Raw genomic sequence first — 17,810 nt, 5'->3', positions numbered from 1 at the left:
AACACCTTATCAGATTACTTCACAAAAGTGAGGGATGCATCTTGTTGAATACTGGCAAAGAAATTGCTAATTGTCTACTCAACACCTATTTTCATTTCTGATCTGGTATTTAAAAAAAAATTTTTTTAGCTAAGCATACTGCAATCTGCAATTAAAAACAATACATTTTCTAGCCTCCCTTGCAGCAAGGAGTGGCCATTTGAAAAGTTTCTGGCCAATGAAATATAATTGTAAGTATTGTATTGGATTTTCAGTAGATGCCTTTACAGATGCTGATGTGGCTGACACATGCACTCTTTTGTCCCTTTTCCTTCATCCTGGTATCCAGATATAATGATGGGGTAGGTGAGATTATTAATTTCACTTGTTCACTCCATTCCTCAATTGAATTAGACAACCCATCCTTTATGGTACTTGGAGTGTGCTTCCCTGCACCTTGATTTTAGGTTTGGCCATCTTTCTTTTTCTTTTCTGTCTGATTTGTTTTGTTTTGCTTTTAACTTTAAACAATTTTTTATTAGACAAAGATTGTCACATATTTGGATATTTCTCTACTTTGTACGCAATTATTCTCACTCTCCACAGAAAGGCTGCTTAACTTCTCATCTGGTGGTGGCAAGCACTAAAATTCTGATTTTTAACAGAATAGTAGTAAAAATGCCTCAGTGATTTAAGTTGAAGGCAGTACATTGGTACGTGACTCTTGTACCCAGTATCAGGAATGTACAAATGTCTTTTTATTCAAAAATACAAAATAAAGTATCTGAAGCCATGGACAATGACAGCAGTAAACCACTATATATTTTGTCAACTGAAACCAGCAACTGATGGTTATAACGATTTCTTAAACATCAGCCAGCCTTTTCTTCATTTTCTCCAACTGACTTCTCTGAAGTTATTGGTGAGGAACACTGCCTTTGACTTCCTGTCACAGTTTATTAATAAAGGTCAAGCACTATTCTAGGAGTTACAACATGCTGCCTCCCATACCACATCCCATTCCACCCACTGCACTCATTCCAGGGTCCTTCTCTTCTTTAGGAATTTCTGTGACTACAACTTCTGCTGTAGTTAACAGAGAGGCTACACCAGCAGCATCCAGTAAATCAGTTCTCACAGCCTTTGTTGGGTCAATAATTCCTTTTCCCACCATATTCACAAAATCTGTGACCATAGCATCACAACCAACTTCTGAGGAACGTTGCATAATTTTCTCAACTATCAGAGATCCTTCAACACCTGCATTCTTAGCAATGGTCATTGCTAGAATTTTGAGTGTTATTTTAATTGTTTATATACAAATTTTTTTATCTTCATTAGCTGGAGTCAATGAGTCCGAGGCTAGAACGTTTCAACATCACTTGTCCCACCAACCTTTAGCATAGCTACTCCATCTGAAAATATTGCCAGTCGTTCAGTTTTTCCTTTTCATATTCACTAGTTGTGACATCTAACTGCTCAATGATTTCTTGAATACGTTTTTCAATTTGAGCCTTGTCACCTTTTCCTTTTAAGAGCATGGCATCATCTTTGGTCACAATGACCTCTCCAAATTTTCCTAAGTCATGAGGATGAACATCATCAAGATTTAGGATCAACCCCTCTTCTCCAAACACTGCACCAACAGTAGCAATAGCCATATCTTTGAGCTGGTTCTTTGTCACCAAACCCCGGAGCCTTGACTGCCACAACCTGAAAACCAACCTTTAGGCTGTTCAAGACAAGTGTACTTAGAGCTTCTCCACCAACATCTTCAGTGATTATGACCAAAGGTTTATGGTGAGCATTGGCAGTTTTAAGAGCAGGTACAATGGACTGGACACTAGAAATTTTCTTTTCACTCAACAGAACATATGCCTCCTGGAATTCACATTTCTGACCTTTTGATGTATTAATAAAGTATGGAGAAATATGGCTTTGATCAAACTTGAAGCTTTCAATAATTTCTAATTCATCATTTGGTGTTTTCCCATCCTTTACTGTGATGACACCCTTTCTTCCCATCTTTTTCACTGCATCAGAGATGATATGGCCAATTTCTTTGTCTCCACTTGCAGAAATTGCAGCAGCCTGCACAATTTCTTCAGGGATGGTCACAGGTTTAGACTGCTTTTTAAGTTCAGCAATTACACCATCAACAGCTAACATCACACCTCTCCTGATTTCCACTGGATTAACACCTTTGCTAATCTTCTCAAAGCCTTCCTTGGCAATAGAGCATGCCAGTACAGTAGCAGTGGTAGTGCCATCCCCAGCCTCTTCATTTGTGTTTTTGGCAACATCTTGTACAAGTTTAGCCCCAATATTTTTACGTTTATTCTTTAAGTCAATTGACTTAGAAACAGTCACACCATCTTTTGTTACTTTGGGACTTCCCCAGCTCTGCTCAATAATCACTGTTCTTCCCTTTGGCCCCATTGTAATGGCTACAGCATTGGCTAAAAGGTCTATACCTTTAAGCATTAAGGCTCGGGCATCTGCACTGAATTTTACATCTTTGGCATAAGCCCGAGTGAGATGACGAGCCAATACCCTAGACACTGGTCTCATCTAAAGACTGTGGGGATCCAAAGTATTTCTGTGGGGTGGCGGCAGGGTGTGCCCGCAGCACTGCGAGGCAGGTCGGCGGCTGCGAGTTAGGCCTTATTTATTTATTTTATTTTTTTCAGACTTAGTTTCACTCTTGTTGCCCAGCCTGGAGTCCGTATGGTGCAATCTCGGCTCACTTTAACCTCCACCTCCCAGGTTCAAGTGATTCTCCTGCCTCAGCCTCCTGAGTAGCTGGGACTACAGGTGCATGCCACCTCACCTAGCTAAGTGGCCATCTTTCTTACTTTGGCCAATGGGACGTTATTGAACATAATGTGAACGGGGGTTGAAAAGTACTCCCATAGTTTGGTTTGCCCAGATAGGCTTCTGCCAATAGCCTAGATAGCTGCTGCTCCAAGATAGATGAGGAGAAATATGATGCAGACCTAAACTTCAACAGATAGCTAAGTTCAGCCAACCTGCAGCCTGAAGCAGACCTGTAGGAAGGAGACCAAAAAAAAAATGCCCATTGTTGTAAGTTACTGAGTTTTGGGCTGGTTTGTTACTCAGGATTATTGCAGCAAAAGTTAGCTAACATGATGGTTGATGATGACTGGAGCCCCAGCATCTTACTTAGGTCATGTGGTGGCCTTAAAAGTAGAAGTCAAGCCCTAAGGATCACAGAGCAGAAATATAGAATAACCCATAGTCCCTTGACATCATGAAGCTACCACACCACCCCAAAGCATTCAATTTGCACTTCCTTTTTAAGAGAGAATAAATCACTATATGTTCGAGTTGCTATAGTAGGAGTCATCCCTTGTTATTACCTGTCAAATAATGATTTGTATTGATTCACTCAGAAAAGAAAACACTTTTTTTTCATATTAAGAGAAACATTGAACACACGCAGTATCAACATTTAAATGTAAAATAGAAGACAGAAAAGAATCATCATGCTTACAGTAAGCCACTTAACTAGGAACTCATTTAGCATAGCTAAAAAGAATGGAAGAATAGTCATTGTGGTCTAGCCAAGGTGTCAGGGCTATTTTGGTTGCAGATGAGCAAAACTCAAGCAGCTTATTTTAAGTGGCAGGGAGCACAGGGCATTTTAAGGATATCTGAAGAAATGTCAAACACATCCAAGAGCTGACTGGTGACCACCTCAGGACCTTACTCTCAAATGTCTCCCACAATAGCTGTTTCAGAATCCAGTTTCTCCAAGGAGAGAATGTAGTTGGCCCAGCCTATTTACTCTAACCAGGCCACTTAAATCATTGGCCAGCACTGGATTGGCTGCTTTGGGATGGGTGTCCATCCCTGGTCCAAACAATCGTGGCTCCGTGGGAAAGAAGATAGAGGAAGAAACATTGAATGACAGTCATTCTGAAGCTGTGTATGGGACATTTTAAGCCAGGAAGGGAAGTTACATATGGCAGGCAAACTGACTGGCATATCCAGGACACCCAGTAAGCTTTGTTGAGGAAAGAAAGAAAACGTTTCCAGGAATTCAAGCCTGAGTAGGATACCATTGTGTTTATAGGAGTGGTTGGAGGAGACAGCTAGACAAGAGGCATGATGGAGCCTCTAAGAAAAATTTCCCTACCTCATGACATCACCCAGGATGACTCCAGATTGAGATTTCAAGAAAAGAGAAAACTTCTGGGTTTTCTATAAACTGATATTCTAACAGATTTGCAATGTGTTTCTTCAGTCTTGTCATCATGTTGATAGAATATTTTTATTTGCCTCCCCACCCCAAGATGTCACCATCTCCTTCCTTCTCTCCCCAGGTAAACTTCTTGAGAGATTACTTTATATTCCCCATCTATACTCCCTCACCTCTGTTGAGCTCCTCAGACCAGCTACAATGTGACTAATTTCCCTATCTCTCCACATTGCTGCTCTAACTGGATTGCTAAAGACCTCTCATCTACAAACTCAGTAAACGCAGTTCAGTCTTATTTTATTTCATCTCACTGCAGCTGTGACCAGTCCTGAAACTCTCTCCTGTCCTGATCTTTATAGGACCAGTCACTTTTGATTCTACCCCTTTTTCTCAAGGCAGGCATTTTTCCTGCTCTGTGGGTCTTCCTTCATTCAGTCCTTAAATGTTACCTCCCAGTTTTATTCTTGACTTTGCTACACTCAACCTGGGCGATCTTATCTAATCCCTCAGCTGTAAATTCAGAGAGATCTCATCTCATCTCTCCCAAATCCAATTCAGCTGCCTACTAGAAAGTTCCAATAGGTATCTCATAGGTACCCCTTACAACACAGCCGAAACAAAACTCATCATCTTTCCCCCCATATCTGTCCCTCCTACTGGATTCTCAGTCTTATATAACTTAGTTTTCCAAGCCACAAATCCAGGAATTACTGTCAACCCCACATTCAGTCACCAAATCCTTTGTTCTCTCGTCTTTCTTCCTACCTCCCCCCATTGCCTTATTGAAACTCCCATTGCATCCCTCTAGACCACCCCAAGCATCTCCTATCTTACACTGCTGCATCCTCTCCATCCTTTCTTCCAGATTATCAGCCCTACTAGAGTCAAGGAAATCTTTCTCCATACTGATCTATATAATTATATAATTTCCCTGTTTAAAAATCCTCCAGTGGTCTTATGTCTCCTGAGAGTTAAAAACTAGACCCCTTAGTAGGATCTTCAAGGCTTTTCAACCTCGAGTCCTATCTACCATTCAACCTTCATCTCCTACCATTTTCCCACAGATACTCTGGGCTCCAGCTTGATCTTGGCCACTATCTCCTCCATACACTGCTCCATACTCTGCCATTGTGCAACCCTCACTCAAATATTACTTCCTCTTAGTAAGTAAACTGCCAAGCCATGATTCAAGCTCAGGATGTTCACCATTAACGATTCTGTCCCCCTGCCCCACCACCACCAGCGGAAGGATGGGAAAATAGGGTGGGCCAATGTGCTTAAAATGTCTACATCATGGCCAATCTGATCTCTCCGCAGTGCTGACAACTGACCCAGACAGTGATACATTCTCTCCAGCTGCGATTCTTACCTACTTGAAGTCAGCCAAAATGCCTCAGTCTGGTTTGGCAGACTCTTCATGTTTGACCTGAGTTTACTCTAGTGAAACGTTGCAAAAGGAAAAAGTCGAATCTCCTACCTGAGATAAAATGTGAGGTTTCCTGTGGATATTACTGATGCATGTAGTCTCTCTTCTTACTTTTTTCAGATAACTGTGTGTCAGCCTGTGTGTAGATGTGGTTTATGGAATATATCTAAAAATGTTACCACTTTTCCTGGATGCAAGCTCCTGCTTTTAAACAAATCAGTTTATCTCCAGTGTCTGGTAAAGTTGCCATCTGGACCCTCCTGATGCCCACAAATATGGCACTCCATGCTGCAAAAGCAAGAGGCAGATAATTGTTTCTGTATTATAGCAATAAAAACAAAATCCTTTGCAAAACTACTGATCAATTTTCAAATGCAGAATAGTAATAAGAGGAAAGGCTGAAATATTCTCAAGTCCTTAAGTACAGTAACAGATTCAAGGCAAGATTTCAAATATCATACGATACTATAACACTTTAAAAACTGCATAAGCATTTCTCAAAACACTTCCTATACTTAGACATACTAGTTAGAAAACTGAACTGGACTGAAATATGAAAAAGCTAGACCATAGTATAACAATATATGTGATCTCTATTGAATTACCAAGCCTGCCTTCAAAAAAAAAAAAAAAAAAAACGAAGAGGGCCAGGTATGGTAGTTGTCACCTGAAATCCTAGTGCTTTGAAAGGCCAAGGCAGGAGGATCACTTGAGGATCACTTGAGGATCACTTGAGGATCACTTGAGGATCACTTGAGGATCACTTGAGGATCACTTGAGGATCACTTGAGGATCACTTGAGGAGGCTACAGTGAGCTGTGATCCTGCCTGGGCAACAGAGGCTGTCTCTAAAACAAAACACAAAACAAAGAAGAGATAATAAGTAAACAATAAGAATAAGGCATGTGTGCATACAAAGTTAAAGTCATGCATATGTACACACCCATTTTCAAAATATGTATGTATGGTTCATGCCTATGTATGGGACACACTGAAACTGAAAGTGCTATGATGAAATGTCTATCTTATGGGCTGAAATTATCTTATATAAAAATTCAAAATAAATTTATCTATGATTCAGTTGGCCTTGGACAAATTCTTTCTGTTCATCTTAATGTCAAAGGATTGGAAGTCACCTCAGATATGGGTGGTGTTCTCAATAGCAGAGAGAAAGTGAACAGAGCTTTCCTAGTTCTTAAATTTAGCTTAAGGACTTGCTGCTCTAGGGCAGGGGTCTGTAAACTATATGACCCTTGCAGCCAAATCTGGCTCACTGACAATTTTAAGAAATAAGGTTTTATTGGAATACAGTGCTCCTTATTTACTGGAATGCCTTTTCTCCTTCTACCACACCTTGCTGCCTGATCAGTTATTTATTTATTCATCAAATAAATAATTATTGAGGGCTTCAGGAGCATCTTCTGTGTTCTAGATGCTATGCCAGGCACCAAGGACACAAAGATCATTAAAAATAATGAACAGTGACTGACAGTAGGGTAAGATCAATTTTTTTTTTGAGACAGGGTCTCACTCTGTCACCCAGGCTGATAGCTCACTGCAACCTCGACCTTCTGGGCTCAAGCAATCCTTCCGCTTCAGCCTCCCAAGTAGCTGGTAGTACAGGTGCACAACACCGCACATAGCTAATTTTTGTATTTTTTGTAGATATAGGGTTCCATCACGCTGCCCAGGCTGGTCTTGGAATTCCTAGGCTCAAGCAATCTGCCTGCCTCGGCCTCCCAAAGTGCTGGGATTACAGGCGTGAGCTGCCATGCCCAGTCAGATAGATGTGACCTCCACCCCAAAAACCCTTACCCACAATCTGATTAAAAAATTAAGAATAGGTTGGACACGGTGGCTCATGCCTGTAATCCCAGAACTTTGGGAGGCCGAGGCAGGCAGATCACGAGGTCAAGAGATAGAGACCATCCTGGCTAACATGGTGAAACCCCATCTCTACTAAAAATATGGCCGTGGTGATGTGCGCCTGTAATCCCAGCTACTCAGGAGGCTGAGGCAGGAGGATCACTTGAACCCAGGAGGCAGAGGTTGCAGTGAGCCAAGATCGTGCCACTCCAATCCAGCCTGATGACAGACCAAGACTCTGTCTCAAAAAAAAAATTAAGAATAACAGTATCTTTATGAAAGATTATTCTATGATTTTATTTTTCTAAAAGATGTAGTGTTGATTAATTAGACTATAACCTTAAAGTACATGCGTGATATATAGAATGTTGATATGATATCAGAGAAGTTACCCGGCTCATAAAATTTAAGGCAATTTCTCAAGCCAATTCAGTTTTTATCTTTATTATGTTTTTAAATTCTGTTAGCCACCATACGAGACATAATTCCGGCGTCACATTGGCATGGAACCCACAGATTGTGATTAGTCACACTCAGTCACTGTGCTATAGCCTCTAACTTGGATGTTATGACTTTTTAATATAATCTTTGGTAATCTTTTTTGCCTAAGTTTTAAAAATTGGAAATTTACCATCTTGACAGAGCATCTCAAATTTCCAACAGAGCTCTGTTCATTTAAGGGATGATTATATTATTATTTCTACTAAATTTTCACAGTCACATGAAGTCTTTTCTAGAAGCCTAAAAGTAGTAAAGAAAATAGTATTATAAATGTTGCAACTCTAAATAATGTTTTAAATGTACATAGTGAAGAATATTCCAGTAGAAGTAGTAAATGTTAATCTGTCTGTGCCAGAACAAGTGAATAATGCTAGAACTAATGTGTAATTTCACATAGTTATAAGATTTTGTTTTTGTTTATTTTTTTAAGCCAATTGGAAGTTCAACAGATAAGATATAAAATCTGACAGTCCCTGGATCAGCAATCTACTAACCCTGATCCTCAAGAGCTGTCTATCTTGAAACTGTGTCAAAAACTGGCAGGAAATCACCTATACTTTTTGTCATTTTTCAAACTATGCACAATGACACAGCCATAGTTATAGACAATCCAGTGACTTCCCCAACCCCCAGAATAAAGCATTGTTCCAGCATAAAACTGATAAATTAATAATTAATGGACAAAAAAAGACTAAAGCAATGGGTGCATCACTCCAAGTTACACTCCTCACAGCAAAAACAGAAGAAAATATCCCATAAAACCAGTCACAACCATCATGAAAGAGTCATGCCTGGAAAGAAAGCAGAAAATGCTATTGGCAAAAGTCCCCTATGACTTCCAATGACAATATGGGAAGCCACACAAAATCAGTGGAATACAATAGGAAAGAGCAATCTGTATTATGAGTGTGTGTGATTAGAAGTGACTTCATCTTAAATTTGAACCAAGCATTGCAAAATATAATCCTACACTTGACATGTATGTCACATGTATAAGGGAGAAGTGCTGAATGCCTTTGGGCTCCACAAGAAAAGGTTGGGGTGTTGTGTTGTAAACTGGAAAACAAGTGTTAAGGTCAGGGCTGATGGAACATCAGCCACACAAGAAGCAAAAAAGAATGTTCCTATACAGTTAAGAGTCTGCTCCTGCAGGCCAACCCATATACAGCTTTAGTGACAGAGAATAGTCAGTGGTCAAAAACACGACCTCTTGGCCATAGTATGATATCAAAGGAGACAGTGAAAATCCTGGATCAAATCACAGCAGGTGTCTGCCTTCTCAGTTGCTTCAAGAAGAAATGGTCAATAAGAACAGCTCTGGTTTCCCCACATTCAAGTATGATTACAGTCAGAAGTGTGTTTACATAAACTATGGAGACAAAGATGATCTTATAAAAATGGTGTTTCCATGCCATAAGAAAACACTTCTTTTATGATTCCAAGTGGCACGTGTCAGTGATATATTCAGTATCTTAGAGAGGCTAAGCTTTTAACTTCAGGGCTAAAATATCACAGTTGTAAATATCAAATATAAGTTATCAGAATTTCATAAGGAGGTTGAGCTGTGGTACAAATGAATCTATCACTGAGTAGAATTGTTTAACACTTTATTTTCTCCATTCATCACAAAAAGAAGTCAATATCATATTAATGGGCACATTTAAAAGTCACATTCAAACGTTGTACCAGACTGTGAAGAAATTGTTTCCCAGGCCAAATTAATCAAGTACAGAATAAGGGAAGCAAGTGGTATTCTCTTCCAAAATCAAACATTAACCCTTCTGAACTCTGAGTGCAATGTAACTGTCGACCTAATAGACTTTACGTGAGTGTGGTCTTCAGCAAGAAATTGCTCCATAACTTCTATGTGATAGTGCAATTCCAATATCCAAACCAACTAGCGGAGCTAGATCCTGGAGCTGTGTCCTGAGTGCCTAAAAGGAGCAGGAAGAAAACAGCTAGTCAGATAGCCTGATCTGTTGCTCAAGCTGACAGATATATATAGCTTAGAAAACAAAAAACAAAAAAAGTATACTCTTTTCCCTCTTGGTGCTGATCTATTTTATTTATTATCAGTCTTGATTTTAATATCATGCTTCGTAATATTTAAAAATTGTGGTTATTTAACCTAAAGTTGGTAAATCGCTTGGTCCAAATCCCCATGAGTGGTTTAAATTGAAAAACAATAAATTCCTGAATAAGCATGTTAAAAAGAAAAACAACTGAAGCACAGCTCTTTTTGCAATCTGCGAGCAAGGCAGTCATGGCTCCGTCTTAATATCCATTGTCTTTTGTATGAGTCCTTGTCTTTGTCTTTTACACTTGCATAGAATCTTCCTAGTTTGAAATTTCAAGAATTCTGCAAGTCTTGCATGAAATTTAGACCATCCCACTTACACTGAGAGTGGGCGGAGAACATGAGACCCAGGGAAATGAAACAGCCTCTTCTGTGTCAGAGAAGAGAATAAGGAAGAAAAAAAAAGTCCTAACTTTTTTCTAGTTCACTTTTAGTAATGTTGTTTTTTACAGTATTTATTCTTACAGCAATAAGAAAATGTGGACAAATCCTCCTCGAATTATACTTAAGTCAGAGAAGGTAGCAAATGTAGGTTTTAAAGGGCTATTTTCAGGAAAACATTTAAGAAGCACAATTATCTAACAAGCAAAACTGATAATTATGTAATTCCACAGCATTTGGCAAGATAACTTTTGTTTTAAAGAATGGGTAGGATTTACTTTATGCCTTTGTGCATACAGAACTTTGTTTCCCAGATCTCTAGAGATCTCTAGTGCAGAACAACAAGGTTATCATCAATCAAACGTCTTGCAGAGATAGACACTATTTATCTTAGTCTTTAGGAAAACAGAAGTTGAAGAGTGCAAAGTGAAATTGCTGGTAATGAAAATAGTCAAGATATAGTTTAAAGAATATTTTCTCTGACAAATGAAAGCAAATGACACACAATCAGTGACAGAAGACTTGGTTCCCAGAAGAATGGTACCTCCTACACCTTGAATTTTAAGAAGGTATCACCTTGGTTCTCAGACAGAACCTCAATTATACAGCATCTATTATGTGCTAAGCTCTGTGTTGCTAGCTTTGTTAGAATTGTCTTAGTTACTCTGATCTTTGTCTGGAAATTGTTATGCCCACTTCAAAAATGAATCAGATGAAGTGAGTCCCCCAAAGCACGCAGCTAATAACAAAGGTAGGTCTGTTTGACACCAAAGTCTATGTTCATTTACTACACCATACAGTTGCAGGCTAAAACACAAGTGTATTTGTTTTTGTTGTGTAATAACCCCAGAACTTAGTGACTTAAAATCAAAACCACTTACTTAGGTAATGAGTTGGTGTTAATGATTTAGGCGGGGCTCAGATGGGCAACTCTTCTTGTCTAGACTGTTCACTCATGCACCTGCAGTTGGCTGATAGGTTGGCTGGGGGTTGTCTGGTCTAAGATAGCCTTGGCTGGCAGACTTGCCTCTGCTCCATGCAGTCTCTAGCCATTTAACAGGGGAGCCCAAGCCTGTACACATGGTAGCTGGGCAGCATCCCAACCCAAGCAGCAGTATGTAAGACCTTTTGAGATCTAGGCTCTGAATTCACACAACATCCTTTCCATCACATTCTATTGTCCAAAGCAAGTCTCAATTCTAGCTCAGATTTAAGGTGGAAGACACAGACTTTACTTCTTGAAGAGAGAGGAACTGCAAACCACATTGCAATGACCTCTGTGATTTTCTTCCTGAAACCCATGGTCTCTCTTTAACCATGAGAAAGCACCAGAGAAATCCAGTTTGAGAGATATTCTACAAGGCAACTGCCAGTGCTCTTCAAAAGTGTCAAGGTCATGAAAGACAAAGAAAGCCCGAGGAACTATTACAGATTGAAGGGGAAAACCAAGTAGACATGACAAGTAATGTAGCATAAGGTTATGAATTGAATCCTGAAACAGAAGGACATTGGTAGAAAGACTGGCTAAATCTAAACCAAGTCTATAGTTTTATTAAAAATAAAGTGCCCTGATTTGGATAAATTATAAGGTTACTTTATTCATGTCTAACCTGAAAGGAATGCTTTCCACATTACATTTTTAAGCATGATATTTGGTGTAGTTTTAATTGATGACATTTACTGAGGTTAAATAAATTCCTGTCTATTCTTAGTTTGCTAAGAACTTTGCATAATAAATTTATGTTGACTTTTAGTAAATCATTTTCTGTATCTGCCGGAACAATCATATGGTTTTCATCCCTTGATATGGTAATAATTAACCATATGTCAATGTATGTAATTGGTTTTCTGGAATTAAAACAATCTTATGTTCTTAGAGTAACCGAACTGGATTATAATGTATTGTGGTTTCCATGCATTGCTGAATTTGGTTTGATAATATTTTCTTTAGGATGTTTGAATTTCTATTTATGAGTAAGAGTGGTCTATAATTTACCTTACACTCATCCTCTCCTTTTATATTGTTTTCAATATGTTGAGATTTTTATATCAAATTTATGATATCCTGCCTCTTAAGATAAACAAAATTACTACATTTTCTTATATTGTTTGGCACAGTAAATTTAAGATTTAAATTAGTTATTCTTTCTATGTTTTATAAAACTTACCTGTAAAGCCATCTGGGCCTAGTATTTTCTTAGTGGGAAGATTTCGAGCACCTGATTCAATTTATCACGTCACTATAAGACTACTCAGTCCAAGCACTTTGGAAGGCTCAGGAGGACAGATCACTTGAGCTCAGGAGTTCAAGACCAGCCTGACCTACCTGGCAAAACCCCATCTCTACTAAAAATACAAAAGTTAGCTGGGCGTGGTGGTGCATGGCTATAATCCCAGCTACTCGGGAGGCTGAGGCAGGAGAATCACTTGAACTCTGAAGGCATAGGTTGCAGATCAATGCGAGATCACACCACCGCACTCCAGCCTGGGCAACAGAGGGAGACTTCGTCTCAAACAAACAAACAAGCAAACAAAAAACTATTCCGATTCTCTGGTTCTTCTAGAGTTGATTTTCACAAGCTATGTGTCTCCAAGAATTCTCTCGTTCACCTAAATTTAAAATTTTATTGACATAAAGTAATTCATAGTGTCCTTTTAGTTTCTGTTGAATTTCTGCAGCACAATAATCCATTTATTATCGAGAGTTATATTTTTAATGTCTCACTGTAATAGTAGATTTGCCTACTTCTCCTTATTGATCTGTCCATTTTTACTTTATGTATTCTGATATGTTATTAGCTGCATACAAGTTTTTTTTTCATTTGTTTGTTTGTTTTTGAGATGGAGTCTTGCACTGTCACCCTGGCTGGAGTGCAGGGGCATGATCTCGGCTCACTGCAACCTCTGCCTCCCAAGCTCAAGCGATTCTCCTGCCTCAGCCTCCCAAGTAGCTGGAATGATAGGTGCCCACCACCATACCCAGCTCATTTTCTGTATTTTTAGTAAAGACAGAGTTTCACTATGTTGGCCAGGCTGATCTCAATCTCCTGACCTCATGATCCACCCACCTCGGCCTCCCAAAGTGCTGGGACTACAGGCGTGAGCCACTGTGCTCGACCTAGCTGCATACAAGTTTTAAAGGATTGTTTTCCTAGTGAATTATACATTTTGCCATTATATAGTGACTCATTTTATCTGTAATAGTGGTTTTAATTTAAAGTGTATTTTTGCCTGATATTAACACACCTATTACAGCTTTCTTTTGGTCAATATTTGCTTTTTACTATCCTTGACTTTAAATTTCTCTATGTTCCTATGTTTCAAAGTTTATTATAAATATCAGACAACCAGGTTTTGAGATTTGTATTTGATCTGAAAGTCTTTTAAACTATAAAATATACTGTGTTTCTTCTTATATTTAAATCTATTTTCACTTTCTCATTACCTGTTTTCTACTTGTCCCATTTAAGTTTTTTTTCTCTCCTCTCTTGTCCTGTTTGGATTGATGTCTTCTTTTTTTCTTTTTCTTATTCCATTTTCTCTGTACTTGTTTGTGAGTTATGTGTTCTATGCTTACAGTTAAAGTTAATACTTTAGGATTTTCAAGTTATCCTTATAACTTGAATATGCATACATTTTTGACAGCCTAAATTTAATCAATACTTTACCTTTCTCCTGATTAATATAAATAATTTAGACTGCTTTAACTCTAATCAACTGCCTTTGGCTTACATTGTTTTCCAGTATTTTAGTTATAGTCTATTGTCCCTATGATTTAGTCAATATTGTTATTTTACATGGTCACATCTAGATAGATAAATAGATAGATGATAGATAGATAGATAGATAGATAGATAGATAGATAGATAGATAGATAGACAGACTAGTATCTTGGTTTACCATTGTTGGGGTTACAGACCTTCTTTCTTTTTTATTTATTTTTTTGACCTTCTTTCTGAAGTATATCTTTTAGGATTTCCTTCAACAAATGTCTTTTAGTAATGAAGTCATCTGCTTTTGTTTTTCAGAAGTGTCATATTTTATTCTCATTCTTGAATAATAGTTTCACTGGGTAAAATTTTAGGTTGGTAGTTTTTCTCCCTCAGCATATTGAATACAAAGATATTAGTATGTCTGTCTTGTGTCTTCTGGTTGCATTGTTGCTACTAAAAAGTCGGTAGTCATACTAACTACCATTATTTTAAGATAATTTGCTTTCTTTATCTGACTATAAGATCTATTTTTCTTCAGTGTTCAGTAGTTTCACTATGATACATCTAGGCATGAATTTCTTTTTAATTGTCTTGTTTGAGATCCATTGGTCTTCTTAGAGAAGTAAGAGGAAGATGATATCCAGCCAGCATACCCCTTGCTAAACCATGAGCTCTAAGTCAGGGCCATATCCAACCAAAGACAATTATTATTTCCTGCACATAAATGTTTAATGAGCTGACCCACCTGTAAGCTCTTGGGCTGCATCTGCTCAGTGTCGTCTTCTAATTTATCTTCTTAGAAGGAGGATCTTTTTGTAAACACATTAAAACATCGTAATGTTCCACACTGCTAGAGGTGAGTATTTATCAATATGTATAGGGCACACAGCAGTGGGTTAGTGGTTTAGATGTCACTTTACCATTCTCTTTGCCATAAAGAATTTGTATGCAAAACTGGGTCTCTTTAGAAAGAAATAAATATGTATTTTTGACTTTCAGTTAAATTTGGCAAAATTAAGCATTTTCTATCCCACTCTCTCTTCTGAAGCCAAAAAAAAAAAAAAAAAAGTAAGTAAAATAGCTCTGCCTTTGGTGAAACTAGGAAACAATAAATATCGAAATCCTCAATCTAGAAAGATCAGCTGCCAAATGCAATGAAAGCTGAACCAAATAGAGGGGAGATACTGGAAAATGGCTTGTGTCTTTGCAGACCCATAGCAGAAAACAGGAAAATGGCCTGACAACTAAACCATTATGTCCTTGCTTAGAGCAGAGGGGGCCGGGAACATCCCTGTGCTATACTCTTCATGAAGTGGTTAGGGAGGAAGGGAGCTGACAAGAAAGCTCACAGACAATTATCTTTGTAGGATCTTTGGGGTCAGTGTGACAGTTTAAAAATTAGCTCTGCAAGTGCTGATATTCAACGGCTAAAATTGAAGGCAAATGCTAAATCTCTATACATGAGTTTCTAAATGAGCCAAGTAGGCTCACTGCTCAGCCCTGGCGGAAGTATTTCCTTATGGCATGGTAAGGTTTGTGAAAAAACGTTCTAAGCCAGTATCTTCAATCTAAGGTACAGACAGTTTTAGTTCACTTCTCAAATCTCTTAGCCTTGCTCTTCTTTAGCAGGTAGAAACCAGAAAAGAACAGTCTACATTCACAGATGAGCAATAATGAGAAGCAAACCACTTTAGGATCTAGCTTAGGTAATATAGGAGAGAAAGAAGCAGCAGCAGATGAAGAATAGGCATCAGAAGCTCATCATGAATTACAGGGAAATTTTGAACAAATGATTGTCCATCACATCAACCAAATTGAAGAATATATGGTTTTTCTAAAGCAAATACTCAGGGAAGACATGATGATATAATAGAAAGTAGTAAAAAAAGAAGCTGGCAGAACTCAGGAGATATGTGAAAGTGGAAACTAAATTTTTTATAAAAATAAAATCCATATTAGAAGGCGCAAAACCACAAACAGACATTAATGGAAACATAGTTAAGCATGTAGAATTCTGACAGACTTGAGAAAGAAAGTTAAACCAAAAAATGCTAAAGAGTACTAGAAAAACTATAAATAATAAAAGCCATGCATAGGAAATCCATCATGAAAATAATTTCCATCTCTGAAGTGAACTGAGCAAATGAAGCAATAGTATCCAGAGATATAATGGAAGAAAACGTTCCTATTTTTTAACAACCTCAAATCTTTAGATTGAAAAAGTTCCGAAAGACTTACACTGAGCCATATCTTGGTAAAGTTACTGGCCTGAAATGTAAAGAAAGAATGGACATATGAAAGAAAATTAAATGACTCATAATAAAGGGAAGCAAATTAGATAACACTTTCCCACTGCAACATTCAAAGCTTGAGAAAGTGGAACAAAACTTCCAAAGTCTTCAGAGAAAGAAGACATGACCACCTGACAAGGTTCAGTCCAAATGACATTTACGCAGATAGGCAATGAGATTTTCAAACATGCAGGATCTCAAGAAATATATTAATAGTATCTATGAGCCCTTCTTGGTGAAGCTACATGGTGATAAATCCAACAACAGGACGTGAATGGAAGACTTGTAATAAAAAGACTGATGGAAAACATTGAAACCATTTCAATACAAAGTCAAGGCTAGATAGCCATCCAAAATGTAGACTCCAAAGAATAATTGCCAAAGAGAATGTAAACATTATAAACAATGCATATACTTAATCTGTCTCAGTAATTGGCTTCCATAGACATGGAAATAACACATCTTTGGATCTCACTGTTTAGATGTTTTTTGCTTTGAGTATGTGAGTATATAATCCTTGTTTTTTAAATCAAAGTATATATCTTTTTGTTGTTGTTGTTGTATATGGAAATATTACTTACTTGTTTCTTTCTTATTTTACTGTGAGCCTAGACTTAAGGAAACTGTTCACAAGAAATCAGAGATATTATTTGTGAGTTTACTCTTTACCTAGCAGTAGTAGAATTTCCAATCTAAATGCAGAGAAAAATAAGTGAATCAGGTTAAAGTTCATACCTAGCTTACTGACTTAAAGGAAAGTTCTAAATGCAATGCCTGGAACCTAAAAAAAATGACACTGGAATGCAAAACGTGGGAGGAATAAATTTAATTTAAGACTTAAGAGTTCTCACATAATTCACCAAATTTCACAGTCCAGTTGGTAATGATCTGAAGGTAAAGCCAGCCTCAGTCATGATTCTTATTTGAGGAGTCCTTCACAGAGCAAGTTCCCAGATCTTAGCTCATTTCATCCTCAAAACAAACATGTAAAGCAGAGATGTTAATTATCACCATTTTACATGTTTTAAAAAAAATCAGACACTCCAAGTGGTTAAGTGACTTACTCAAGATTATTCAGCTAAATCAGTCACAATGGCTATGAGAAGTTGAGTGGCTATTTGAGGTTTCAAGAGACAAATCTTCAGCCCTCAGTTGAACAATACTGGTTAAATTCCAAGCAAATGTCATCAGATGAAATTTGGTTATCTTTGCATCTGAGAAATTGTTAGAGGAAAACATCTGGATCAGACAGGAAATTCCAATAAAATCCCAAGAGTGTAAGTGTGGGAGTTTATTGTAAACTTCCCAATTCTCAATGAAATTTTTCTTCTTTAAGTGTGTTAGAGACAGAGTC

General features: G+C 37.9%; 1 pseudogene; it reads right to left on the bottom strand.

Annotated features, from left to right (window-relative positions):
• Positions 1-967: 967 nt before the first annotated feature.
• LOC104672773 lies at positions 968-17,555 on the bottom strand (annotated as a pseudogene).
• Between the last annotated feature and the right edge of the window lie 255 nt (positions 17,556-17,810).

Source organism: Rhinopithecus roxellana, chromosome 1, assembly GCF_007565055.1.
Source record: "Rhinopithecus roxellana isolate Shanxi Qingling chromosome 1, ASM756505v1, whole genome shotgun sequence".
Taxonomy (NCBI): domain Eukaryota; kingdom Metazoa; phylum Chordata; class Mammalia; order Primates; family Cercopithecidae; genus Rhinopithecus; species Rhinopithecus roxellana.
This window is presented reverse-complemented; position numbering and strand designations above follow the sequence as displayed.